Source organism: Canis lupus, chromosome 28 (genome assembly GCF_048164855.1).
Source record: "Canis lupus baileyi chromosome 28, mCanLup2.hap1, whole genome shotgun sequence".
Classification (NCBI taxonomy): domain Eukaryota; kingdom Metazoa; phylum Chordata; class Mammalia; order Carnivora; family Canidae; genus Canis; species Canis lupus.
This window is the reverse complement of record NC_132865.1, coordinates 25,639,534-25,666,682: the sequence shown is the minus strand read 5'-3', so window position 1 is coordinate 25,666,682 and position 27,149 is coordinate 25,639,534. Positions and strand designations below refer to the sequence as shown.

At 37.7% G+C, this 27,149-nt stretch overlaps 1 protein-coding gene and 1 long non-coding RNA gene across 6 annotated transcripts in view; one reads left to right on the top strand and one right to left on the bottom strand.

Moving 5' to 3' along the window:
• SGK3 (serum/glucocorticoid regulated kinase family member 3) overlaps window positions 1-27,149 on the top strand; it is a 180,374-nt gene that overhangs the window by 51,036 nt on the left and 102,189 nt on the right. Inside the window, exon 2 of one of the 5 annotated variants that reach the window (XM_072804396.1) lies at window positions 17,608-17,782. The exons of 3 other annotated variants lie outside the window; for them this stretch is intronic. The gene's annotated coding sequence lies outside the window, so the exon portion shown is untranslated. Of the gene's footprint in view, window positions 1-17,607; window positions 17,791-27,149 lie in introns of all 5 variants that reach the window. One more of the 5 variants, XM_072804397.1, reaches the window with a different exon arrangement.
• Window positions 4,740-27,149, bottom strand: part of LOC140620314 (uncharacterized) — a 35,208-nt gene continuing 12,798 nt past the window's right edge. The window contains exon 3 of the long non-coding RNA XR_012020097.1: window positions 4,740-5,255. This is a non-coding gene — a long non-coding RNA (uncharacterized lncRNA). The remainder of the gene's footprint in view (window positions 5,256-27,149) is intronic.

Here is a 27,149-nt window from a genome sequence, read left to right as displayed (position 1 = left end):
AATTAATTAATTAACTAATTTGACAGAACACAAGCAAGGGGAGCAGCAGGCAGAGGGGAGAGGGAGAAGCAGGCTCCCTGCAGGGAGCCTAATTTGGAGCAAGATCCCAAGACCCTGGGATCATGACCTGGGTTGAAGGCAAACGCTCAACCAACTGAGCCACCCAGGCACCCCCATTCCTTATTTTAGTAATGAGTCTTCTCTCTTCTTGATCAGTATGGCCACAGGTTTGTCATTAATTTTTTTTTTTTTCAAAGAACCGACTTTTGGTTTTCTCTATTGTTTTTCGGTTCTCTATTTCATTGATTTCTAGTCTAATCATGATTACTTCCTTCCTTTTACTTTGCTTTGAGTTTAGCTTGCTCTTCTTTTTCTAGTCTGTTAAGGTGGAAGGTTAGGTTGTTGTTGACTTCAGATCTTTTTTAATGTAGGCATTCACAGTTACAAAATACCCTCCAAACACTATAGTAGCTGAATTCTAGAAGGTTTGGTTTGTTGTGTTTTCGTTTTTATTATCTGAAAGTATTTTCTAATTTCCCTTGTGATTTCTTCTTTGACTCCTTGGTTATGTAATAATGTGATCTTCTGCTAGATGTTACCCTTAATACTTTGAAGGCATTATTTTAATGTTTCATATAAGTATATTAATATAAATATGAAACCTTACTATCAAGATAAAGACTCTAATGTGACCTTGGGCTATTTAAAAAAAATTAAATTGAAAAATTATTTACTTTCATTACTTTTTAATACTAAAATTTAAATGTAACTTAAGTTCAGTTATATTTTCTCAGGTCCATGATTCTTTTGTGTCTATGTGATAGGATTTACTAATAAAGCGCACTTAAATATTTTTTTCAAACAGTATCGACACTCATTTCATCTCAAATAAATCAACAGTTTTACTTGATCAACTTACCTGTTAGGAATTAAGGGTTTACTTGCTAACATGTGGTGGAGGTGACAGCTCCAAAAAATGTAACAGCACCATATCTTCACACTATTCAAAAGTAGTTGAATTTTCTTATTTTTCATTTTCAGTGGTAACATTATTTTATCTGTACCTACAAGAATTCTATGAAATACACATTTCAAAATTTGTAGTAGTAGAAAGTGGTAGAAATTCAGTTAATAGAGGCAATTTAAAATGTACCAATATATGAATACCAGTAAATTTATTTCCTCAACTAGAAATACTTGGACATTTTAGTGCCATGTGTTTGTGAAGACTGTAATTTTACTTTGCCTTGCAGCACATATAGAAATTATAATGATTTAAAAAATAAACTATTGTTTTGAAATTATAAAAAAGCAAATACCCATATGTTAGTGTTTCTTTCTTTTAAACTGTAGTTAGAATGATCTCTCATTTAATGAATCCTATCATCCCACAGTAACCATTTTGGAAGACCATTTGGCCTAGGTAGATAAAAGGCATGGTCAGGGGTACTTGGGTGGCTTAGTTGATTAAGCGGCTGCCTTGAACTCAGGTCATGATCTCAGGGTCCTGGGATCAACCCCCACATCAAGCCTTGGCACAACAGGCTCCCTGCTCAGCAAGGAGTCTGCTTCTCTCTCTCCCTCTGCCTGCCCCCCACCACCTTGTTCATTCTCTCTCACAAATAAATAAATAAATAAAATCTTTAAAAAAAGGTGTGGGTCAGAATGTAGAGGAAAAACTCTACATCATTTCTATATTATCCAGATTTTTGGATTATTAGAGGCAATAGCAGTTTAGGAGAAAGCATAGATTGGAGAACAAACAGAGGATTTTTGGATTATAAGAAGCAACAGCAGTTTAGGAGAAAGCATAGATTAGAGAACAAACAGAGGAGCTACAAAAGAATCAAAAAGAATGTCATAAGGAAAAAGTATAAAAGTAGATGAAAGAGGAGGAGGTAGCTTCAGAAGTCTTTATAGGTCCTTGGCAAAGAGGCCAGTACACGGAAATGTGTTCCTATATACATATATTTTTTTATTGAGCTTAGATTTGCCAACATATAGTATAACACCCAGTGCTCATCCCGTCAAGTGCCCTCCTCAGTGTCCATCACCCAGTCACCCCATCCCCCTGCCTGCCTCCTCTTCCACTACCCCTTGTTTGTTTCTCAGAGTTAGGAGTCTCTCATGTTTTGTCACCCTCTCTAATTTTTCCCATTTTCCCTCCTTTCTCCTATAATCCCTCCCACTATTTCTTATATTCCCCTTATGAGTGAAACCATATAGTGATTGTCCTCCGATTGACTTACTTCACTTACCGTAATACCTTCCATTTCCATCCACATCAAATCAAATGGTGGGTATTCATCCTTTCTAATGGCTGAGTAACATTCCTAGGTTTTCTAAATCAATATCTACTTCTGGGAAGGAAATTTCTGAGAGTAAAGTGTGTCGTTGGAGCACATCCTCTTAAGCAGTGTAGTTACTGCAGTAATTGAATTTCATCTTTCCATTTAGATCATGTGGCAGTATTCTCTGTTGGCAACACTAAACATCTAAAGGAGTGAATGTGATTATTATTTTGTTAAGTGTTTTAAAAATCTTATGAGCTGACTTAGAAAAGTGATGATAGATGTAAAAATGCTTGGCATAGTAAAGGGCACAGAGTAGGAATGTGATAAATGTCGGCTGATATTAACCTATCCATAATATTCAATAATACTTAATAGCCTTGGCTAGAGAATTTAAGAAGCCTAAGTTTTAGTGTTAGATCTACCACTAACTCGTTAAGGTATCCTTAGCAAGTCACTTGATTTTATTTGATTGTAAATTACTCAAATTTCCTTCTACCTCCAAAATTCTATGGTTCTATTACATCTATATAGGAAAAAAAGCTCTAAATAAAGATTAATTTTTTAAAAGAGGTGGAAGTTTTGTTGTTGTTCTCAATTTTTACAATTTTAACTAGGGTACACTACATGAATAAGATTCTTTATAGCATTATCTAAAGCCAACCACTGATTTATTTGAAAACAAAGGGTTTCTTTACAGTGTCATTTAGCCTGGCATTGCCATGAATCCAAGAATTATTCTACACTAATCAGAGAACAGTAATTCAGTTGTACTTAAATTTAGAGTTCCACACAGCCATTCACGAGAGATGAATTGAGGTGAACAAGTACTTCTAACTTAATTTGCAAAAGTTCTAAAATGTACTGGTGGAATGCACTGTAGGAAAGCGAAAAGTAGGTTGGAAGTGTGGCTCAGATCATGAAAAGCTGTTGGAGAAACTATTGCAGCTTTTTGTTGTATTTTCTGATGTACGTGATTTCTAGTTAAAAAAAATAGTGATCATATAAGTTTTAGGAGCATTTTTACCATTTTGTTGATGTATGGTGTGGTTGTTAGATAATGAATCAATCTGGTTGATATTTTTGTTTTAAAAGGAGGCCAGTGCCTATATGGAACCACATTCATGTAGTTGTGAAGGACAAAACTCTTGTTTTCCTTTACACACAATACTCTGAACAATTCTGTACTCTGGTCGTAAATGTATGGTAGTTTTCCAACACACCAAGCAATTCTGAGACACCAGCTGGGTTTCCTATAATTTAACTCAATCCTGACACTGCCTATCTGGAGATCCCACAGATTAAAAACTCAGTTCTATAAAACTGTTGTCCCGCCTCCTTTGGCCAACAGTTGCAAGGCCAGGTTGTTACCTGTTCTTCTGACCAACAGCCTATAAATTAATTTCCCATGACTCCCTCCCCAGATTTGATTAATTTGTTAGGGTGGCTCACAGAATTCAGAAAAAAAGTTTACTGACTAGATTGCCAGTTTATTATAAAAGCCTATAACTCAGGAACAGCCAGATGGAAGAGATACCTAGAGCAAGGTACGTAGGAAGGGATGAAGGAGCTTCCATGCTCCCAGTCAGGGGTGCACCACTCTCCCCACACCTCCTTGTACACCAGTTTGGAAACTCTCTGAATTCTGTCCTTTTGGTTTTCTATGGAGGCTTTATTATTTAGGCATGATTGATTAAGTCATTGGCCATTGGTGGTTCTAGTAAATCTGTATAGAATTTATTTAGATTCTAGCGCTATTCCCTTCCCCAGAGATGGGGCTGGGTGGGTATGTGTCACTGATGGTTCCAACCCTCTGATCTAATCAGATTGGTTCCCTTGGCAACCAGTGCCTATCCCGATATTACCTTGGGGTTTTCCAAAAGTCACCTCATTAACATAAACTCCAGTGTGATTGAAAAAGGCTTGTTATATGAATGACAAAAGACACCTGTTTCACCTTTATTGTTTTTAAATCACTTAGGAAGGTTTTAGGAGCTCTGCCAAAAACTGACAAAGACCAAATATATGTAATTCTTAATATAAATCACAATGTCACCGAAGTATATGGGTTTGTTTTAGGAGGCAAATTACGTGCTAAGGCTGAGTTTGTCTTTACCAGTGTGAATATTAATGATGGGAAACATCACTCAGCAGGCAGAGCGCTTACACCCTACCACTTGTAGTCAACTGCAGACCCAACAGAAAGAGATGGACCTTGCAAGTGGGTACTACATTACTATCTCACAGAAGGAAGAAAAGCTTACCTTTTCTCATTCCCAACAGTCCAACCAAGGAAAAACCACTATACTTACAGCTCCCAGTTTACTCCAGTGGATTTCTTTGTTTATAACTGCCTTCCCAACTTACCCCCTTTATCTATGAAAGAACCTACTACTCCCTCATTCTCTGCACTTGCCTATGGTTTTGCTGCAGCTTGCTTGTCTGGGATTGCAATTCTTTTTTATTCTCAAATAAACCCATCTTTTGCTGGTAAAATAACCAGAAATTTTATTTTTAAGAACAACACCAGCACTTTTTTTAATGCAGGTTCACTATAGGGATGTCATAAGCCAATAGCATACAGGATAATGTGTCTTAATAAGCCAATAAAGAAATAACAAACTCCAAAACAATGGTAGATTAAAAATCACACTATTGTTCCAGGCAAGGGGAGAATAAAGAAAGAAAGTAAGTCCAAATTTAGTTGTGGTATACCTTTATATAGTTGGTTCTCTGGAGAGACAGCTCAGTCAACCAAGAGCTGACAATAAACAGCCAGAACAAAGTAAAAATCTTTTTTTTTTTTTTTAATCCTTTGTTGCCTAAAGCATGTTGGTGAGGAATAATGGTGCTGGTGTTGATGGGAAAGATGTTCTTTCTGGGGCCACTGCAGTTTCACCACTGTCAGGATAAGAATTGCCTTCACTGCACCAGGACCCACCAGATCACCAAGTCTTAGGAGAGCTATTTAGATCAGCAAAGGGTAGACTTGTCAGACTGAATACTCACGAGAGTCCTTGCATCCACATTGCCATAGTTGCCTCTTCATATGTTTTATTGATAAGCTCCCAGCAAGGCCCTCAGCAGCTGAGCTATGGAATGCTCATCAACAATAATGGATAAGAGGATGAAATTCTTAAACAACTTACTTCACTCTTATATCAAAACAACTTTACTCTTAAGAATGGTTTCATTGGGATATCCGGGTGGTTCAGTGGTTGAGCGTCTGCCTTTGGCTCAGGTTGTGATCCAGGGGTTCTGGGTTTCCAGTCTTGCATCAGGTTCCCTGCAGGGAGCCTGCTTCTCCCTCTGCCTCTCTGTGTGTCTCTCATGAATAAATAAATAAAACCTTTAAAAAATTGTTAAAATTATGAGAACCAAAACAATTTTTTTCCACCTCCATTAAAAGAAGATGATACACTTTAAATACCTATGTAATCTTTAGTGGAAAAACCAGGAGGCAAGCTATTTAAATGTACTGTGGGTTTTTCTTTTTTAAAATTTTAAACTCTTACTATTAAAGTTTGTTTATTGTAATTCTCTGTACATTGCCTTAAGATCAGTTTTAAAAGGAGGGAAAAGTGGAAAACAAGTTGTGAAACACTAAGGTAATGGATGGTGGTTATGAGTCATTATGGTTTATTATGCAAGTATGTACAGAGGTAGAAGGATCTATCAGGAACAGCTCTCATAAAATGACAAATTCATCATATCCTTGGTGAAAAGGACCCTGTATATATTTAATAGAAGTCTTTTCTCATGGACTTTCTAATCATTAAGAATTTATAGTTTGAGTCACTTGGAGAAGGTTCTGGGTAAGTGACTGTGTTGAAGACTGTATATTTGTTGGTCAGCATTTGCTCTTAAGCCTTTCTAGGATCCACATATCTAGCCCTAACCTGGAGGACAGTATTGACTTTCAGACTTTATACAGGTAGAAAGCAAGGAGTACTTTCTCATTTTATTTTGGGTAGTCAGCTATAGACAACATTTTGTGCTGAAAAAAAGCTATTTTCTGTTAATGTCTGTCATTGAAGTTTACCACTTAGGTTTCAATTTTAATGTTTCTCTGTCATAATTAAGCAGACTGAATCTTTGGACTGTAGCATTTAAAAGAACCTTTATTCAAACTTTTATATAGTCATACGTGAAAACAGAATACTTCTTTAAAATGTAGATAAGATGGTCACAAATGGGATAAATGATAATGACAGGCATTGTTATGCATAGAAGTAGCAGGTTTCCTTGAGTGACTCATAATTTTTGAGAAATTATACTTAACAGTGGTTAAGAATGAGCATTCTGGGGCAGCCCCGGTGGTGCAGCGGTTTGGCGCCTCCTGCGGCCCGGGGTGTGATCCTGGGGACCCAGGATCGAGTCCCACGTCGGGCTCCCTGCATGGAGCCTGCTTCTCCCTCTGCCTGTGTCTCTGCCCCCCGCCCCGTCTGTCTATAATGAATGAATGAATGAATGAATAAATAAATAAATAAATAAATAAATAAATAAATCTTAAAAAAAAAAAAAAAAGAATGGGCTTTCTGGACTTATCCAGACCATAGTTCAAATAGTGGTTCAGCTACCACTTAATGAGTTTTTACCTGTAGAATAGGCATAGTAATCAGGCATATCTCATAGGGTTGTTATTAAGTTTAAAATAAATAATAATTGGGGATGCCTGGGTGGCTCAGTGGTTGAGCATCAGGTTGTGATCCTGGGGTCTGGGGATTGAGTCTCACATCAGGCTTCCCGCAGGGAGTCTGCTTCTCCCTCTGCCTATGTCTCTGCCTCTCTCTGTGTATCTCTCATGAATAAATAAATAAAATCTTTTAAAAATAAAATAAAATAAATAATACTTGTAAAGCACTTAACACAGTGTTTGTGATATAGTAGGTGCTCAATAAATGTCAGCAATTAATAATACTCTAGTCTTCCTGTATCTGTAGGTCATATGTTCCAAGACCCCCCGTGGATGCCCGAGACCAAGGATAGTACCAAACCTTATATATATTATGTTTTTTCCTATACACGCATATATGTGATAAAGCTCAATTTATAAATCAGGCACAGTAAGAGATTAACAATAATAAATAATAAAATAGAACAATTACAACATATACTATAATAAAAGTTATATGAATGTGGTCTCTCTCTGAAGATATCTTGTTGTACTGATGTGGGATGATCAAATGCCTATGTGATGAGATGGAGTGAGGTGAATTATGTGATGTAACGTTAGGCTACTATTGACCTGATGATACATTTAAGGATCATCTACTTCAAAAAAAAAAAAAGGATCATCTACTTCCAGACTGCAGTTGACAATGGGTAACTGAACCACAGAAAGCAAAACCATGGACGGGGGGTGGGGAGTGGGGGGTTACCATATTCTTTTTTTTTTTTTTAAGATTTTATTTATGTATTCATAGAGACACAGAGAGAGAGAGGGGCAGAGGCACAGGCAGAGGGAGAAGCAGGCTCCATGCAGGGAGCCCGACACGGGACTCAATCCAGGGTCCCCAAGGATCACCCCCCGGGCTGCAGGCGGCACTAAACCACTGCGCCACCGGGGCTGCCTGGGGTTACTGTATTCTTAATGGATAAAATTTTATGGCCTTAATTTTGTTTCTCTTTTGCTAATTACTTCAAAGGAAAACACATACCACAACTTTCCCTTTATAAGTCCTACAAAGCTTTAAGGAAGGAGAGAGATCTGGAGAATGGCAAAGAAATTATTCTTCAGAGATTATTCCTGACCTAAGCATAAAGATGATAAAAGCCTGTTCCCCCTTTTGTGTCCCCAAGAGTCTGACTTCCAGCCTATTGCCTCTTGTGACTACACAAGTTGTCTATGGGTAATTAGAGCTACTCCTCTGGTTTACATGTCTTTTGTGTATGACTCCCCAATCATGGCTCCAACACTGACCTTTATCCTTTGCCATTCAAACTAATATGTCCAATTGCCTACTACCACATAATCAGCCTCACCTAGTGCTACCCTATAGGTAGTTCAAATGCAACATGTATAAAACATAATATGTCTTCTCTACCCTCCTCCTGATGCCTTACCCTCACTTTCCACTAATTTTGTCTTCCTTTTATTGTCCCTATTCAATTTATGGTATCTCCATCAACCTGAGAGGCATTCTAGACTTGTCTCCCTTATTGCCTATATCCTGTCATTTACAAAGTCCTCCTGATTTTGCCTCCTACATATTTCTCAAGTCTGTCTTGTCAGTTCTATGGCAACTAAAGCCTTTATCATCTCTTGCCTTTTTCTCTAGATTTCTCTAACCCCATCTTGATCTTGCCTCATCTTCATTCATTCTCCATATTGCTTTCAAAGTGATTTAAAGTGAAGATATGACCATTGTCATTCCTACATATGAACACCATCATTTCCTATACAATCAAGTCCAAGGTCCTTAGCATGACTTATCAGGCTCATTGTGATCCTCTGATCTCTGCTTATTTACTAGCTCTTCCAGGCCCATGCTCTCAGCTTCAGTACTAATTACTTCCACACATGTTATGTGTGCTTAGAATACTGGTCTTCTGTTCACTAACGTGTCCAATTATCAGTACTCAGCTCAAGAGCCACCTTCTTTAGGACAGCTTCCCTAACCTTCATTTTCCTTCCTATCCTGTCTCCCAAAACAGAACCACTTGCCTCTCCTTTGTGCTTCCACTATAACCTCTGGATACTTCTATGCTAACATACTGTTGTATTGGAATTATCTCTTGTAGCCCATCAGGAGTCTTGAGCTCCCAGGGAACACCTTCAACATAGTGCTTTTTTCCAGAGGTGGAAGTCACAGTTATTAAAATTATTTATCAATACTGGCATACTAATAGTGTAAGAATAATTAATATGCCTTTGTTTTATGAAAATAATAAGTTCAGTCATTTTATGTAGACACTTTCCCAATTATACTTAAGTACCATAGACTCCCCTTTACTACACTAGAATGCTGACACTAATGTGGCTCAGCTCTCAACAATTTGTATCCATTTCATTAAAGGTCAGGTTATAGTATATGAAGCTATTTGATTTAATATAGTACAGCTCATGGAACATACAAGAACCTCAAGAAATGTTTGTTGAGTTGATGAATACTAAACTCAAGCTATACAGACTGGGCCTTTGTGGTTAATTGCTCATGTTAGCTGGCCATCTGCTCACACTTTAAAAAACAGGCTAAAAAAATGGAGGAAAAAATTCCCCCCATTCTGTCTTGCATACCAAAAGAGGCTAATCTTCTTAAAGCCCTATTTTAATTGCATGCCTACCTTTCTTAACCTACAATAGCTCTTTATTAGTTCAAGTCCCAACTCTTCACCCTGCCTTACCTATTCAACCTAATTTTGGGCAGCAACTTCTACAGAATCAGTCTGTACAGTTAGATCCACTTAATAAGCAGAGTAGGCTGGATATATGGATTGGTTGTTCTTACTTGAAATAGATTTTGACTTTTTGAATCTAGGCTTTTAGTATCAGGGTAGAGACTTTAAAGTTATATGTTTGTACACTAAACAAAAATTTGTGTTCATTAAATATTTATTGAGTGCTTACTATGGGCGAGGCACTGGAGCAGTGGATGGGGCTTTGGTGATAATCAAACTTAACGTAACCTCATGGAGATTCTGGTCAATTGTGAAGGCCAGTAATTATAATTCAGGGTAAAAAGTGCTAGGACAGGGAAAGTGCCCCAGGAGTCCAAGTTCACAGCAGGAACATCTAACCCAGCTATGGGATCAGCTTAGGCTCAGTGACATCTATGTTGGTGGCAGTCAGTGGGCTGTGCATTACAGGTTGAAGGAACAGCAAGTGCAGAAGTTTAGAGGGAAGAGAGGTTGGTATGCTCAAGAAAATGAGAGAACTTTCTTAAGGCTAGATCTCAGGTACAAGGAGTCATCTGTATTACTGTAGTAGATCATGACAGAAAAGAAAGACTATCTCTTTGTCCAGTCAGGGACTTACTTCCTCTTTTCCTCAGGGTCTAAATTGTTCAAGTAAATGCATTCTTTTCTTTCATGGAAGTTTTAAGAAAGAAAAAAACCAGAACGAATAAAATAAGCTTCTGTTGTTTCACTGTTTAGCTTCTAGTCACATATCATGTTGCTTTTAATTTGTGTAATTATGCATACAAAATTAATAAGTCACGCTGAAATGGTATAAGCATCACTGTAGTTTGCTGACACCCCGACTTCCCTTGGAGCCTTTCCTTGGATCTACTCCTTGGATTTACATTGCTATCAGAAAAACATTAGAATCCTCAGCAGAGTTGTTAAGCCTTTTGTGGTTAGTCTTCAACCTACTTCTCTCTATGTATTTCCTACTTATCTCTTTCATCCAGACTTACCCTTTGCTCTGCCATAGCTTTAGTACACCCTATGTTTTCCTGCCTTTGAGCCTTTATTTACCTTCTCTTCATTTGTAATAGCTGCCTTCCCTTTTACTGCCTATTATGATCCTTTCTTGAAAACTCAATTCAAATACTTTTCTACCAAGTCTCTGATTTTCTTGCTTTCCCTTTTGCCTCCTCCAATTCTCCAGAAGTGTTTTTTTTTCCTTTCAATAAAACATACTGTAGTCTTTTGCAGTATTTTTTTTTAAAAATATGGGTTGCAATCCATTAGTGACTTGTGAAATCAATTTAGTAGATTGTGATCAGGATTTAAAACCTAGAATGATGGTGCACCTGGGTGGTTCAGTGGGTTAAACATACAACTCTTGATTTCACCTTTTTTTTAGATTAAAAACTTATTGTGTATTCTTAGTATCCTATTTTTTGTTTTTATTTGTTCTAGTTTGTTTCATTGTTTTTTTCTTTTTCACTTTGGTCCTTTATATTAGAAGTTTTCCTTTTCTTTTTCACTTTGGTCCTTTATATTAGAAGTTTTTCTTAAGTCTCTGATGATCATTTAAGAGTAGGACACTAAAAATTCATTGAAAATTGAATAAAAGTTCTATGTATCTGAGTGGAACTTGTTAAAGGTAAGCCAGCTTTTTTTTTTTTTTTTAATCCTTTTTTAAGATTTCATTTATTTGAGAGAGAGTGAGAGCCAGAGAGATCACAGAGGGAGCAGACTCCCTACTGAGCAGGGAGCCTGATGCTGGGGGCTTGATCCCAGGACCCCGAGATCATGACCTGAGCTCAAGGCAGACACTTAACTGGCTGAGGCACCCAGGCGCCCTTAAGCCAGCTTTTTTGATGGGGACCATCACAGATTTCATCAACAGCAGCTGCTTTCTCAAGGACCATTCAGTTTTTCCAGACAAGAAGCCTCTCATCTCTTTCCTGTTGCTCCAAATTCTGAGCCTTTTCACAGAATCTACAGGTTAGGTAAGCTCACTCCTGTCTGGTCCCTTCTGCAGACCCAGTTTCACCTTCTGCCACTCTCCCATTCCTCCATAGACTGTCTTCATACAGTATGGAGTTTGATGTCTTTTGTGTTTCTCCTATTGTTTGAGGTGACTTCTGAGAGAAAGGGGTGAAACATCCTTATACCAACATTTTAAAATGGGAAATCCTTTCCTGAACTTTTTAATTCACAAGTTTCTCCATTTATGTCATTAAAAATGGAGGGAATGTGCTAATATTTCTCCTACACAGGTATGTTGAGACCTAATTGATGTTAATGTATTGTGTAGATGAAATCCTTGTGTAAGTATTAAGTGGCCTGCTGTTTTTCAGAGCGCATAGAAAGAATGCTGTATAGATTTGAAATTACCTTTTATGGTTTCTCATTTTAAAAAAACAGAGATTCTCCCTTTTAACTTTAGATTTTGGCAAGCCAGTGTTTGTTGTCTTTTCATAGCCAATTCAAATATCCGGAGTATGACATCAGGAGACGATTCATAATATGAAGTGTGCTGAATGTGGCTTTGTGAAAGTTGTTATTTCTCATGATATTGGGGTGTGAAGTTTACTTTTAAAACAGACTGTTTTATTCCCTAAGCTCATTTCAATATTCTTTTTCTTTTTGACCATGGTTTTTCCATCCCAGTAACTTCAGTAAAATTTCTTGCAGAGCAATTGCTTACAAATAAAAGATTATCTTTAAGTAGTTTAAACAGACATATAGTTTTTTGAGTAAATAGTACAGAATGTCTGCTTTAGAAAGTCCAGATCTAGAGAAGTAAGAGCTGGAGGAGACTGAGATTGTGCCATATTGTAGAAGAATGGTAATACACATTAGTTTAAAATTCTTTGACATGAGGACCATTTTAGTATGAAGCTAAAAAGCCTCTTCTAAAGTTTTAGCCACTTAGCAATTTAGTTTTTTTTTTGTTGTTGTTGTTGTTGTTGTTTGTTTTTTTTTAAATATCCTTATGGGGATTACACCACAAAATGCATGTGAAGTCCTCAGCACAGGGCTTGGCTCCATTAATGTTAGTTAGTTCCTTCTATTGAGGTATGTAAAGCATTTAGTTCAGTGCCTTTTCCTCCTACTTTCTTTCCTCCTACTTACTCAGGATGTTCTGCTGAATCAAAACTACCAGTAGGAAGTTATATAATTCAGATCCTTTCGTCTAATTCTTAGAAGTTTTAATTTGGAGATAGTTTTGGTAAATTCAAAAAAATACTGCTACTAGGGTGGTGTTTATGCTCAGGGCTTTCCAAAGAGTTAATCCTGTCTGTGCTGAATTAGCAACCTATGAAAACAACAGTGTGTTGCCGGAGGGAACTCCAAATTTTTGAAATAACTTCTTTGCCAAGCTACTCAGGCTTTGGGTATTACCTACGGGAATTTATGAATATGTCAAGCCTTGATAGATCCTTCCTTCTTATGTTAATGTACTATAAATATGCTAGGCTCATCCTGCCTGTGGGACTTGTTTTGTCCAGGCTGTTGCTCGTATCACCAATACGAGGATCCTCCTGGACTTGAGTAGTGCTAGGGACCCACAGGACCAGTTTAGCTCTGCCCACACTTGCATTTCCCTTTAACATTGCTGATTTTGAGATCAATAAACTCTCTACTCTGACATGTAGAAGGAGCAGGCTCATCAATTTTAATTTTGAAAATTGCCTACATGCTATTGTCATCATTTTGTCTGGGTTACCTTTGCAAAATGGTGGATTCATCAATTTGAAACCCATTATGACAGAGTTGGCCATTAGGGATTTCTAATTTTGCTATTACATTATTTCCAGTGAAACTCTAACTAGATATTCTAGCTGTATGAATGCTTATATGAGAGAATGGTAAAGAAAATATAGAGTAAGGGATGGATCCATTTTGCATTATTCAGAAAATTATTCTATAATAAGTTTCTGAAATTAACTGCCTTTGGTCAACACCTAACAAAATGGGTAAAATTTGATTTGTTAATGATACAAAATTATCTGATACAAAAATTATCATTTTATTAATGGGCTGCTTCTTGCATCTGGAAGACTTAGTTCTAAATTTTGAAGGTATTATGTAGCTTTACAGATATATTTTTATTAAACTAAAAATCCCCACTTATATTTTTTTATTTAAAAAGTAGAAGCTTTAACATTCCATGGATATAGTGGACTAGATTTGAATTGCTTAAAATATTTTTTATAAGTTATTCACTTTTTTAACATATTATTAAACACATATAAGAGAATATTCACAGTAGATGTGCAAAATACAAAGAATAACACTAAGATAAATACCCATGTAGCTACTACTCTGTTTAAGAAATAGAATGCTAGAAATACATTAGATTCCCCATGTGCTCATCCCCAATTCAGTTCACCTCCCTCTATCCACCAGTTAACTATAGCAAAACTTTGTATTTATTATTCTCTTGAGTTATGTAAAATGATTTTTTCAACATTTATATTTATCTCTAAACAGTAAGTTGAATTTTTTGATTTTGAAACTTATATAAATGGAATGATTTCTCCTGATACTTTTACTAGTAGTGTTGGTGACATTCATCCATGTTGATGTGTATAGCTGTGCCTATTCATTTTCATTTCTGTGTAACATTCTGTTGTATGTCCTACAACTTAGTTATCTGTTCCTCTCTTTTTTTAAAAAACATTTTATTTATTTATTCATAGAGACAGAGAGAGAGAGAGAGGCAGAGACACAGGCAGAGGGAGAAGCAGGCTCCATGCAGGGAGCCTGATGTGGGACTGGATCCCGGGTCTCCGGGATCACGCCCTGGGCTGGAGGCAGCGCTAAACCCGCTGAGCCACCAGAGCTGCCCTATCTGTTCTTCTCTTGATAGACATTTGGGTCTTGCTAGTTTTTTGGCTGGTACAGACATTTATTTCTTATACATGTCCCTTGTTGCACATGAGCAAAAGTGGAATTGCTAAACAAATTGCTTAATTTCTGAATTTCATGAAAAAATGCAATTTGCTTTCTTTTGAATTTAAGGAGGATTTGACATTGAGAGAATTTATTGCAAAGCAGTGGTTTGATAAATTGGATCTATTTTAGCAATTTTTCTAGGAAAAATAGTTCAAATTTTTAAAGATAGTTGGTTTATTCAGAAAAGTCAGGGAGTAAGGAATTTTAGATTATTTAGATATGTTTGTACATGGATGTAGGGATACAGATATATAGATATGAGATAAAGGGTCAATTTCAGGAATCAGGATATAATCTTAATAATAATAATGGGTAACTTTTATTGAGTATGAACCAGGATGACTGTCCTGGTACATGCCAATTGAATAGTTGAATATAAGCCACTGCTGTGTGGAAATTGTGTGTGTGTGTGTGTGTGTGTGTGAGAATCTTTGAATATGGGCAGTGAAAAAATTGCCTTCAGAGTTTTTGATTTTGGGACAGAAGAGGAATTTTATATTCATTCAGCCTACTTTAATCAGTGCATGTTCTACCATCAGCAAGTAAGATGGACTATAAGATGCTGAATTAATTTTTCACCATGATACTTGAATTTCTACAAATTCAAGGTAAGATGAGTCCATAATGCCTTTCATAATTGTCAACTTTATAATTAGTGCTTATTGCCAGTGCTTTCCTTTGTATATATCTGGAAGTGTATTACAAATGAAATTTATGTGCATTGCTGATAAAATGCCCTCTCTTCTGAAAAACCTTTGTTTTACAACTATCTAAAATTTACTCACTTTTAAGATTTCATCCCCTCTTCTATACTTAAGATATTTATTTTTGCCCCTGCCTGAGCCAGGCACCTATTTGTTTAAGTGCTGGAGATTCAATAAGAAACTAGATCCAGGGTGGGGGTGACTGGGTGACGGGCACTGAGGGGGGCACTTGATGGGATGAGTACTGGGTGTTATTCTATATGTTGGCAAATTGAACACCAATAAAAAATAAATTTATTAAAAAAAAAGAAACTAGATCCAATCCTGCCCTCAAACAACTTAGAGTTCAGTGAGAGAGAGGATATATGAACAGATGATTCCTGGGCAATTTGCTTTGATAAGGATTGGTTCATAATCAGTCTTCAGAACAGGTGAGGGGAAAAAAAAAAGAACAGATGAGGGAAAGCCTCCAGTATTAAGATATTTTTAAAACCTGTTCTCTGATTTAAAATAAATCTACAATAAATTTAAATACTTGTTTGAGTTATGTAAAATGATTATGATTTTATGATTCTTCCTAACAGAATACCATTCTGTTTTCTTGTTTGGATTTCATGAAAAAGGAGAACTGCTTTTCTTGTTGCTTCAAATATTTTTTTAATTCTATGAGTCATGACTTCTGAAAACTTATTCAGAAAACATAGTAGTCATTGATTGCATCTTGTGATTATTATAATGAAATCATAAGTATGGCATGACATTTAGAACTATGTAAACAACACATGGCATGGGGCCTTGAATCCACATATACTCATGCACCCAATGTGGATATTTTAATACTGGCATGCTTCACTAAAAGAAAAAGCAGGTACACTACAGGAATAATCTTTGGTTACTAAATATCATTTATTGAAAGGCCAATCTAAGGGGGATATAAAGTGTCCAGTAGATTTGGGCATGAGGAGAGTGTTGTGCTATGTGTCAAAGCAGTTTAGGGAGGTGAGAGATGGAAGCTGATGATATTGGGTTGAAGAGTGAAGAGTAGAGAAGAGAAAACGAGTGTGGACTCTGTCCATTCAATACGTGAGTTTGCAATAGAGTGACCAACTACCCAGTACTGTAGGGTTTTCCTTGGACTCAGGACTTTCAGGACAATCCCAGGCAAACAGGAGCATTTGGTTATTCTATGTGTTAGGTTCAGTGCAAGGTTCTGAGGTTGTAAAAGTAGACGTGCAAAGAGAGAATTATTACATAATAATGATAATTTAGGATATACATGTAAGGGGCTATGCAAACACAAAAGGGAATACTCCCCAGTTTGCAGAAGGTGGTCAGAAAGAGAAGATGAAATGAATCCAGAGAAAGAGTAGAAATTATCCCAACAAAAAATGGGGACAGAACATTTCAGGCAAAGAAACCATGCAGCATTTGGTTTTTAGAGAAACACAGTAGTTTTTTCCTGAAAGAGAAGGGGAAGTCACTAAAAGGGAAGGGAGCTCAGGTTCTTATCCCTCAGGGTTTGGGCATGTGGGGGATGTTAAGGGAAATAAAGCCTGGGGGCCTCTAGGTCTTTGGTGAGACTGGTGCACTGCTGAGGGAGAGAGAGAAGAAAGGAGGTAGGGAGTTTAAGGAGAATGGGGAAATCACAAGTTTCTGAGATAGCCAGATGTGATTATATTAGGTAGAAAAGCTTCAAGCATTACAAAGCGCTAGAAGAAATAGCTAAAACTTAGTTATCATATACCTAGGTATCTTACGAACATTTTCACATTTAATTATCATAACAAGCACAAGAGATAGATACTACTATTATCTCCATTTTACAGATGAAGAAACAAAGGCACAAAGAAGTTAACACTTGCCCAATGTTATGCAGGTCCTGAGGGGCAGAAACTAGGACTCGGTAGGTCCTATGGAACCCTTCCCTCTTTATCTCTATGTTAAATACATTTCGCCATGTGATTTCACCTGACACTCCCAACTATCTCTTGTAGTATTTTTATCCCCAGATGAGGGGACAGTGACCAAGGTAGAATCTTGTCCAGAGTCACATGGGCAGTCAAGATATATGGCTAGGCAATGTGTAGGAAAGAACAACTAAGGACACTGTAAATTGCTGACACTTTTCTTTTCCCCACATTACCTACTTTCCCAGCTTTAAAATAAACAAATGTGATCCTATCATGTCCATACTCCAGAAATATTCTAGCCATTTGTTTATATTTTGGTTTTTTGAATTCAAATGCACTTCTCCCTAGAAGTCACAGATGACACTTCATTCCTTTTTTTTTTTTTTTTTTTTTATATGATAGTCACACACAGAGAGAGAGAGAGAGGCAGTGACACAGGCAGAGGGAGAAGCAGGCTCCACGCACCAGGAGCCCGACGTGGGACTCGATCCCGGGTCTCCAGGATCGCGCCCCGGGCCAAAGGCAGGCGCCAAACCGCTCCGCCACCCAGGGATCCCGACACTTCATTCCTAACCAGGTTGTAAGGTGATTAATATTGGCCGTAGATTTTAAATGCCCTTATGAACCCCTGAACTCCATTTGCCTCTGAGTCCTGAGTTTTTGGGAAGTGGGAATGATTGTCTGAAGATTTGTCTGATTAGCAATCTGCTATCCTGGTAAGCAAGAAATCTTCAGAAACCTGGAGGTGGGACTCCCAGAGCTTTAGCAGAATTAGTTGTTAAAGATGTGGTTGATCCTCCCATCAAGGGCAGACGAGGGAAAGAGTTGGACTATATATTTTGGATATTCACAGATTAGGGGGTTTCTGTTTAAATTGTCACCAGTTTTGACCTTGGGTAATTTCTGCATTTACGGATGATGAGAGATAATGCAAAGTTAAGGAACACTGCCCCATTTTTATGTTGCTAGTTAATGATTGAGCCAGGACTAGAGTTAAATCTCTATCCCCTTAACCAATTGCCCCAGTGGGATTAAAAACCAGTGAGACTTTATCACCACCAAGATACTGATTTGCTGGTACATCCCTTGTGGATAGCAGCTGCCTCAGTATTCTGAATGCTTCCCAGGCATGCTCATAGACCTGAAGTTTTCACCAAAACTCTCTAATGTGATACCACACAGCATTCCCTCACTGTCTCATTGAGTGGCCCTAGTATGTCAGGTATTAGCCTAAACCCTGCGGACCCAGTGGTGAATATGACAGGCATAGTCTCTGCTCTCATGTGCTTAAGGAAAAACAATCATGAAACAATTACACCAAGTATATAATTACATTTGTGTGATAAATGGTATATAGGATAAGTATTGGATACTATATGAGTATAACAAGGGCCCTAACCTAAATCCAGGGTGAAGGAATGTTCCCCTTAAGAAGTACTCTTCAGGTTGATCCCTAAAAGGTAAGTAGTAGTTAGCTAAGTCTTAAAGACTGAATCATGTCTCCCTCTAAATTCATATGTTGAAGTCCTGACCCCTTAGTACCTCAGAATGTGACTATTTGAAGATAGTCTTTAAAGAGGTAATTAAGGTTACATAAGATCATTAGGGTGGGCCCTAACCTGACATGACCAGTGTCCTGATATGAAGAAATGAGGACACAGACACACCCAGAGGGAGGATCAAGTCAAGATGCAGGGAGAAAATGGCCATCTACAAGCAATGAGAGAGGCCTCAGAAGAAACCATCTCTATAGACACCTTGATCTTGGACTTCTAACCAAAGGAATTGTGAGAAAATAAATTTCTGTTGTTTAAGCTACCCAATCTATGTCACTTTGGTATGGCAACCCCAGCTGACTGACAGTTCAAGCAAAAAATAGAGGTATGAGTGTTCCAGGTAGAGTGACTATACGAAGACTCAGAAGAAGGTTGTAGTTGGCTAGTGTACCATTTAAAGGGACTTATTCCATCTATTTGGAGGAATAAGAGAATAAGAATAATAGTATGTTATTCACATTTACAAAACCAAACTTCTTTTCTAGTTGTGGGTTACCAAAAACTAACAAAGATTCCTGAAATTGAGTCATGTTAGGTCTAGTGTTTTAAAAGGTAATAACAATCTGGATATGTAAAATTATGTTTGTTTGTTTGTTTGTTTTTTAAAGATTTTATTTATTCATGAGATACACAGAGGGTGAGAGAGGCAGAGACACAGGCAGAGGGAGAAGCAGGCTCCTTGCGGGGAGCCTGATGTGGGACTCGATCCTGGGGCTCCAGGATCAGGTCCTGGGCCGAAACCGCTGAGCCACCCAGAGATCCCCTGTTTGTTTATTTATTTATTTTTAAACAGGAGTGGGTTGTGGGTTTTTTTTGAGAGATTGTGAGAGAGTGCACATGCACAGGAGCAGGTGGAGGGGAGGGGCAGAGGGAGAGAGAGAATCTTAAGCAGCCTCCAAGCACAGCACAGAGCCCAGCTCTGGGCTCAATCTCACAACCCTGAGATTGTGACCTGAGTCGAAATTAAGAGTGGAACGTTTAACTGACTGAGCCACCAGGCACCCATGTTTATGTATTTATTAATGGCCTAGTCTTCTGACATTATCACGTGTAGACCTACTTTTAAAGTGCATTATATGTTCATGGGGTCTTTTGCCTAGAAGAGTCTTTCTCTGCCTTCTTGCCCCTGAAAATCCAATGTGTAGTTAAAAATTACTGAAATCTTATGTGCATATACTTTTTACTACTCAGGCCCCTACTTGTCTGTCCTTTTTTACTAATTGTGTATACTAGTGGTTCTCAAACATTTTGGTCTCAGAACCCCTTATGCTTTTTTATACATATATTTTGATAAGACTTTATTTTAAAAATAAATGGTCATCCAAGAAAATACACACAGGGCCAATACACATATAAAAAATTGCTCAACATCCTTATCCATCAGGGAAATAAAAAAATCAAGTACACATCAAAGCCTCAATGTTAGATCACATCATGCCCACAAGGATGACTACCATCAAATAGACAGACAGTAGCAAGAACTGACAAGGATGCAGAGTCATTGGGAGTCCCCCTGTTCTACTTTTTTTAATTTTTAAAAATTTTTTATTTATTTATGATAGAGAGAGAGAGAGGCAGAGACACAGGCAGAGGGAGAAGCAGGCTCCATGCACCAGGAGCCCGACATGGGATTCGATCCCGGGTCTCCAGGATCGTGCCCCGGGCCAAAGGCAGGCGCCAAACCGCTGCGCCACCCAGGGATACCCCCCTGTTCTACTTGTAAGACTGTAAATCAAAAGAGCCACTTTGGGAAATAAGTTGGTGAGAACCCCTTACACTCTTAAAAATTATTGAGGACCCCAAAGTGTTTGTATCTGTGTGGATTATCAATATTTGCTATATAAGAAGTTAAAAATGAGAAACTAAAAAAATATTTAAAATAAAAATATTTACCTTTTACACATTAACATAAAATATTTCTATGATGTTTCCCAAAACTAAAAAAAAAGAATTAGGGCAGCCCCAGTGGCCTGGCAGTTTAGCGCCACCTTCAGCCCAGGGCCTGATCCTGGAGACCAAGGATCGAGTCCCACGTCAGGCTCCCTGCACGGAGCCTGCTTCTCCCTCTCCCTGTCTCTCTCTCTCTCTCTCTCTCTGTCATGAATAAATAAATAAAATATTTTTTAAAAAAAGAATTAGTGAGATTAACACTGTTTTGCATATTTCAAATCTCTTCATTTTTTTTTTTTTTTTAAGATTTATTTATTCCTGAGACCGAGACAGAGAGAGAGAGAGAGAGAGGCAGAGACACACACAGGCAAGAGGGAGAAGCAGGCTCCATGCAGGAAGCCTGATGCGGGACTCAATCCCAGATCTCTGCTTGGGTCAAAGGCAGGCACTAAACCAGTGAGCCACTCAGGGATCCCCTCAAATCCATTTAATTATGTCTGTCTTATGAGGAGATACCTGCTTCTGCATTCAAACAGTTACAATATTTTGTTTTGATTGAAGTATGCAAATAAATAAATAAATAAATAAATAAATAAATAAATAAACAAACAAATCAGGCCTCACAAAGACATGTAGTGGGAAAAAGCAGGTTTATTTTAATAGCCTTTCCAGAAAACTGTGAAGATTCTTCTTTGATACTATACCAAGACTTGGCAAGTGGCTGTTTTTTAAACACAAACTGTGCGGCTTAGAACAACAAATTTATTCTCTCACAGTTCTAGAGGCTGGAAGTCTGAAATCAAGGGGTCAGCAGGGCCACATTCTCTCCAAAGACTCTAGGGGACATTTGTTCCTTACCTCCTATAGCTTCTGATGGTTGTCTGCCTTCATCTTTATGTGGCCTTCTCCGTGTGTCTCTGTGTCTTCTTGTCTTGTGTCTCTTATAAGGACACTTGTCATTGGATTTAAGGCTCACTTAGATAATATATAAATCATCTTATCTTGTGACCCATTTGGGGGGCCACCATGCAACCCACTATAGTCATCTTATATTTTGATTGGACCTTTGACGCATGCATTGTTTTGTAACTTCATACATTAGTCTTGGAAAACATTGGTTCACTAATTTATGCAGATTTCCCAAATGTTGACATATTTCAGTTAACAATATCTTTTAAAATCACATTTATTAATATCACCAACTGAATGCATTAGAAAAATCTTTCAGTGGAAGGAAGCAGGCAAGCTCATGCAGGAAGAAACACATTTTCCAAAATTCTTAATTTCACTTTAAAGGCTGAATTTTATCATTGCCAACAAATACACCGAGTTGTTTTCCTTGATGTGACAGGCTTACTTTGTTCGTTTTCAAGAAAATGCCTGCCAAATACCCAAGTTTGGCAAATATTGTCATTTGTCAGTCATCCTTTTCAGTAAAAATGGTGTTCTATATAAAGCAGCTAGTTCAGCTTTTAACTCAAACAATCTCACAAGAAAAGACTTTCCCTCCAGACAGTCATTAGACTTTGGTAAGCAGCAGAAGTACTTTATGCATACTTAGATTTTGCCACACAGTATATTAAAAATGAATGGACTCAAAGGTCAAGATTTAATACAATTTTTACTACCTTTTTTTTTTTTTTTTTTTTACAGATATCCTTAAGTGAACTTGGCATTTTTCTTTTTTTTTAAACTGCAAGTCAGTAATGGTGAAAAAAGCAATGAGTAGGATAGCAATGAGACTGCCTTCTTTCATGCAGGGCACCATCAATTCTAAGTACTATAACTTTTGTACCATCAATGTAAATCAGTGAAGAAGGCAAATAACATCTTACTGTTATTATGAACACAGTTTGACCTCACAGACCTCTTGAGAAAGTCATAGGGGTCTATAAATTATACTTTGAAAACTGCTGATGTACACGATTCATTTTAGAACTAAAACACTATAGACTGATTAAATTTTTAAGATACGTGTATTTCTTATTAATAGGACTGTTTCCTTAGAAATGAAATATATGAATGTATCTAAATAAAAAACAAATAGTACACGAAGGCTTATAATGAAAAGTAACACTACCCTATGTTACCAGTCCTCTGAAGCAAACACTGTCTTGAGGAAAAATACCTTTTTTTTTTTTAAGATTTTATTTATTCATGAGAGACACAGAAAGAGAGAGAGAGAGAGAGAGGCATAGACACAGGCAGAGGGAGAAGCAGGCTCCATGCAGGGAGCCTGACATGGGAATCGATCCCAGGTCCCCAGGATCAGGCCCTGGGCCAAAGGCGGTGCTAAACCGCTGAGCTACCCGACTGCCTGATTACCTTTTTATTATAGAAAATTTCAGACACCTACAAAAATAGTCTGAAGAGTATAATTAGCCTTCATAAACGTGTTGCCTGGTTTCAATAATTATCTACTTTCAGTTCAATCTTATTCAGCAAATCACACCCTCTTCCCCTGTCTCCACAATTTTGAGGCAAATCTGAGACGCCAGGTCATTTCATCCTTAAATATTTCAGTATTTTTAAAAATATGTATTTATTTTAAAAATTTATTTATTAAAAAAATGTATTTATTATTTTGAGAGGGAGAGAGAACACTCAAGCAGGGTAGGGGCAGAGGAAGAGGGAGAGAGAGAATCTCAAGCAGATTCCACACTAAGAGCGGAGCCAATACTAGGCTCCATCCCAGGACCCTGAGATCATGACCTCAGCTGATGCTAAGAGTTGTTCAACTGAGTAAGCCATATAAGTGCCCCCTTAAATACTCAGTATTACCCCTAAAATATAGATCTTCTCAGAAACATAAAAGTAACATATCTTTAAAAAAAAACCACAATGATTTTTTAATGTTATTAGATATCCAGTTATCATATTTAAATTTCCCAATTGCCTCATAATTTTTTCAGTTTGTTTGGTCCAGTGAGGATCTAAATAATATCCATATATTACGATTGGTAATTGTCGTATCTTTCAAGCCTATTTTTTTTTCTTTCAAGCCTATTTTTTAAAAATATTTTATTTATTTATTTTGAGAGAGAGTGAGCCAGCAAGCATGGGTAAGAGGGAGGGGCAGAGGAAAGGAGAGAAGCAGACTCCCTGATGAGCAGGGAGCCCAACTCAAGGCTCAATCCCAGGACCCTGGGATCATGCCCTGAGCTGAAGGCAGATGCTTAACTGACTAAGCCACCCAGGCACTTCACTTTTAAGTCTTTTAATCTAAGTGTTTCCTGCCTTTCTTTTTTCCCTTACAATTTACATAACGAAGAAACAAGATCATTTATCCTGTAGAATTTACCAGTAAATTTTGCCGATTGCATCCCTGAAATGTCATTTATCATGTATCTCTGACCCCTATGTTTCCTATATATTGGAAGTTAGATTTGGGTTCAAATTTTTTGGCAATAATTCTTTATAAGTGGTGGTGTGTTTTTTCTTTCTGGAGACAAAATGTCTGGTTGGCTATCCAGTCATTGATCATCATTGCCTAGATGCATTAATTCCTTAGAGGTTGCAAAATGGTCACATTCTAATTCTGTTCTTCTTTAATCATTCTTCTATAAAAAGCAACTTCCCCTCATTGATAATTTGGTTACTTTGGGGCGTAATTTGTATTGGAAAGGCAGTATAAAAGCTTGATTCTTACCATTTATTTACCAGCTAAAAAAAAAGAATTAGTTCCTTGGTATCACTCATAGATAATCCATGAGGTCTGTTTGGCATTTTTTAACCATTTATTTATTTATGAGAGAGAAAAAGAGAGAGCGCATGCACGTCTGGGGGAGGGGCAGAGACTCTTCAAGCCGACTCCTCACATAGCCTGATGCAGGGCTAGATCTCAGGACCCTGAGGTCTTGATCTGAATTGAAACCAAGAGTCGGATGCCACCTAGGTGCCCGTTTTTATATTTTTTAATGTCTTTGTATACTTCTGTATTTATTGTGTTTTAGTTCACCATGGTCTTTTTTTTCTTTTTTTAAAAGATTTTATTTATTTATTCATGAGAGACACAGAGAGAAAGAGAGAGAGAGAGGCAGAGACAGAGGCAGAGGGAAAAGCAGGCTCCATGCAGGGAGCCGATGTGGGACTCGACCCCAGGTCTCCAGGATCACACCCTGGGCCAAAGGCGCGCTAAACCACTGAGCCACCCAGGCTGCCCAGTCATTTTTTTTTTATGCTTGATTTTTACATCTTTGGTTAACTCTACATTGGTCCTAAAGCCTGTAACATGACTGTAGTACTCATTTATATCATACCAGAAAGTAAGAAAGTTAAGATATTTCAGGTTCATCTTGTATATTTTCTGATCCCGATCTGCAATCACCCAATCCTACAAGAAGCCCTGGTTCATTTTAGCAGAAAGTATCTAGAGACCACTATCTAGGTACTAATGATGCTCATTTCACTTCATTTAAAATGTGCTCTTGTAGGTTCCTGGGTGGCTCAATCAGTTAAGCGCCTGCCTACAGCTCAGGTCATGGTCCCAGGGTCCTGGAATGGAGCCCTGCATTTGACTCCCTGCTTAGTGGGGAGTCTGCTTCTCCTTCTGCCCCTCACTCTACTCATGCTCTCTTTCTCTCAAATAAATGAACCTTTTTAAAAAATAGAATAAAATATGCCCTTGTGCTATTGGTGAAAATGCAAACTGGTATAGCCACTCAGGAAAACATTCTTGAAATTCCTCAAAAACTTAAAAATAGAGCTACCCTATGATCCAACAATTGCCACTACCAGATATTTATCCCAAAGATACAAACATAGTGATTCAGAGGAGCACCTGCACCCCAATATTTATAGCAGCAATGTCTACAATAGCCAAAATATGGAAAGAGCCTAATTGTCCATCAACAGATGAAGGGATAAAGAAGATGTGGTATATATATACAGTATAACTTGACTATAAAAAAAGAATGAAATCTTACCATTTGCAACAACATGGATAGAACTAGAGAATATTATGTTAAGTAAAATAAGTCAGAGAAAGACAAATATATGATTTCACTCATGTGAAATTAAAGAAACAAAACAAATGAACTTAGGGGAAGGGAAGGAAAAATAAAATAAGATGAAAATTGAGAAAGAGGCAAACCATAAGGATGCTGAACTCTAGGAAACAAACTGAGGGTTGCTGGAGGGGAATTGGGAGGGGAGAGGAAGGGATAACTGGGTGATGGGCATTATGGAGGGCACTTGATGTAATAAGCACTAGGTGTTATATGCAACTGATCAAACACTAAATCCTACCTTTGAAACTAATAAGAATAAATCTTAGAAAGTATATTCATATGAATGAAACCATTAGTGCTAAGCTCCGGGACCCAAACTAGAAAAAAAAAACAACTCCTCTATTTATGACATTGTCTATTGAATCATGAAAATATAGTGGAAAACAATTTTCCCCCTTAGCATACAAAAAAATGCATAAAAAAGTTCCTGTAATCTCTGCCTCCATTAATGGAATCTGAACTAGTCAGTCTTTTAAAAGAAATATGTCTAATTAATCATAGATTAAAAATTACTGACCAGATCATATAAATCATTTGAGACAAATTTAAACCCAAAAGCCTATTCCAAATTCCAATGTCAAATAAAATTACTCAGCACATCATTAATAGATGATTTTCTGCCTACAAGATTAATAGAAAATATCTGACTTTGGGGAGTTGAGAAAAGGATTAAATTGGATGTCAAAGTCGAAGATTTCCTCTCTAAGATGAATAACCTCTAATTGTTTATTAAATTTTATTTTCTCTGGCCCACTGCTATATAGGGCTTCAATGTAAGTGTATCATAGGTCACTAATTCTCTTTTATAGAGTTAGATCCCCTTCACTATAACACTAATATTTATGTAAGTCAACATGGATTTAACAAAAGATATAGGGGAATCCCTGGGTGGCTCAGCGGTTTGGCGCCAGCCTTTGGCCCAGGGCGCGATCCTGGAGTCCTGGGATCGAGTCCCGCGTCGGGCTCCCGGCATGGAGTCTGCTTCTCCCTCTGCCTGTGTCTCTGCCTCTCTCTCTATCTATCATAAATGAATAAATAAAAAATCTTTAAAAAAAAAGATATATAAGGACTGTTATATAAGAATTGATGGACGCCTGGGTGGCTCAGCAGTTGAGCATCTGCCTTTGGCTCAGGGCGTGATCCCTGGGCTGTGGGTATCGAGTCCCACATTGGGCTCCCTGCAAGAAGCCTGCTTTTCTCTCTGCCTATGTCTCTGCCTCTCTCTGTGTCTCTCATGAATTAAAAAAAAAACAAACAAACAAAAACAGGGACGCCTGGGTGGCTCAGCGGTTGGGTGCCTACCTTCGGCTCAGGTCGTGATCCCGGAATCCGGGATCAAGTCCTGCATCGGGCTCCATGCGAGGAGCCTGCTTCTCTCTCTGCCTGTGTCTCTGCCTTTCTCTCAGTCTGTGCCTCTCATGAATAAATAAATAAATCTTAAAAAAAAAAACCCTGCTATATATAAGAATTATATAGAATTTGAGATACA